Source organism: Lathyrus oleraceus, chromosome 5, assembly GCF_024323335.1.
Source record: "Lathyrus oleraceus cultivar Zhongwan6 chromosome 5, CAAS_Psat_ZW6_1.0, whole genome shotgun sequence".
In the NCBI taxonomy this organism is placed as follows: domain Eukaryota; kingdom Viridiplantae; phylum Streptophyta; class Magnoliopsida; order Fabales; family Fabaceae; genus Lathyrus; species Lathyrus oleraceus.
Genome location: NC_066583.1, coordinates 520,052,683 through 520,054,922, shown reverse-complemented (window position 1 = coordinate 520,054,922; position 2,240 = coordinate 520,052,683). Strand labels below are relative to the sequence as shown.

The following is a 2,240-nucleotide window of genomic DNA, read 5'->3' as shown; positions in this document are numbered from 1 at the left end:
ACTTCAAATTAATTTTTGAAGTTTTGATTGATTTTTGAGGTTAGATTTGATTTGTAGAATTTTAGTTAATCTTTGAGTTTCTAATTAATTGTAGAGGTCACTCCGTCATTTTGAAGGTCGATATTTCGGTTTCGATAATTTTAGATTCTTAATCTTGGTTAAGCCCATTCTCATTCTTTTTTCTTTTTTTAGCCTATTATTCATTTTTATTCTTCCAAATAACCAAATAAATCCACATCCAATCCACCAAATAAATCCATATCCATTTGATCAAAAATCATTATCCATTTTTAATATTTTTAAAACCATTATCCAAATTAATCCGTTCATCATGTCCATTATCCAATTTGAATTTTTTTAATCCATGACTAAATATCCATTTAATCCAAAAGGCATATTATCCATATTACAATACCCATGTCCGTTATTAAAATCAAAGTCTTTGCCAATAAGACAAATGCAGGTACCACCATGAGTTGTATCCAAATTGCACTGCTACTGAATACCAAACACAATGGATCTAAAACAAGCTAATCCCATTGAAGCACGTATGGAAAATCCTGCTAGAACCAAGAAGAAGTTGCAACACCGTTCAAGTGCAGCCAAGGTGTAACAATGATTCAAAACCAAACGCAGCACGCGCATGCTGCTACAACTCAAGCCAGGGCGAAAATTCAAAAGAAGCTACAGGAAAAATTTGAAACGCACATTAAACCAAACTGCAGCCAAGAATGACAATATAAGCCAAGAACGACAATAAAAGCAAACGACATGAAAGCCAAGAACGACTTGAAACACAACTGAAGCTGAGAAAAATGCGACATCCGTGTTGCAAACGGGAAGTTGTGAAATAAGCAGCTTTGAAACTCACCAAATACCATCAACTTCCTAGCACGACGCATAAGCCACGCGCTGCAACCGAAAAAGGGCAATACAAATTCAAAACGTAACAGCTATAAGCAGAAAATGAAAATGGCAGTGAAAAACTCCAAACGCAAACCAAACTCACTTTTAATTCTATAAATACGTGTGTTTCCCAGTTGAGTCTTCGGTTCCGCGCGCTTTCTGTTTCTTTTTTAGAACCACTTCCGCTAACAAACTCACAAACCACCATCGTCGCCTTCAACCGTCTTCCGCCATCATAACCATCCTACCTTCTTGCGTCATCTCCTCATCCTCACACACTTCCTCTTCACCACCACCTGCACCCCAAAAAATCACAGGAGAATCACAAAGCCAAACCAACATCACAATAAAACACGAGCGAACAACGAAGGCGAAGCGGAGCGATCTTCTTCGCTTGTCAACACGAGAACACCTGTTTTAGATCTTTCGCCATCGCGTGCTCTTCGTTGTTGCAAGGAACCGATCAGAGGGACACATCTATAATCTTCATTAATCGGAGTGTGTGACAATTACCAGAGAGGTGGATCTCCATTCTCCGTTGACGATAAGATTCTAATCGATTTGCTAGGTGGAGTTTGTTTTCTCACTTAGGTTAGGTTAGGAAAGTTGGACGTAGAGTATGGTGTGACATGTTTCATTGGAGTGAATTGCCATCGCCGTTGACATATACGGCACGGAAAGGTGCGTCGTAGGAACATACTTTATCCTTTAGAGCCGTTCACGCGAGTCAGTGAAGGAGGCTAAAGCTTCCGTCCATTTTTATTTCTCTCTGTTTTTATCCACTGCTATTGGGCCCTTTGGTGTAAATCCTAAACTGTTTTTGCTTCACACCTCCTCATGGCCAATGCACTCCCCCTTCGTAGGGCCTAAATTCCATTTCCAGGCCCAATCTGGTATTGTTAACATTAGTCCTAATTAACCTTTAGGTAATTAGGATTAGGTTTAAGTTAGGTTAATCGTTTAGGTAATTTAGATTAATTCTAGGGATTAGGTTAGTATAATTAGGATTTTAGAATTTAATTTTTATAATGACTTAGAATATAATTGTTAGATAATTAGAAATTTTCTAGATAATTTTAGGATTTTAATAGATTAATAATAGTGTTAATCTTAGGATATTAACTAGGTTGTTAGATTAATATTTTCTAATTGTGTTGAATTTAATTTATATAATTGTCGTAGAATTGATTGATAATTTTGTTTTGGAATTTTAATTGCTTAATTCTAGAATTTAGTTTTTGTTATTTGTTTATTTTGGACATTTGTTTAGATTTAATATTTGATTGTAATTCTCTTGTTATTTCTCTTTTGATCTTGATTAACATCTAACATCT

The 2,240-nt window shown here is 36.0% G+C and overlaps 1 long non-coding RNA gene across 1 annotated transcript; it reads right to left on the bottom strand.

Annotated features, from left to right (window-relative positions):
- Positions 1-330: 330 nt before the first annotated feature.
- Positions 331-1,673, bottom strand: LOC127082976 (uncharacterized). Its single transcript, XR_007788273.1, has 3 exons — positions 1,010-1,673; positions 872-912; positions 331-684 (listed from the first exon to the last, which is right to left on the bottom strand). It is a non-coding gene; the product is annotated as an uncharacterized LOC127082976 (long non-coding RNA).
- Between the last annotated feature and the right edge of the window lie 567 nt (positions 1,674-2,240).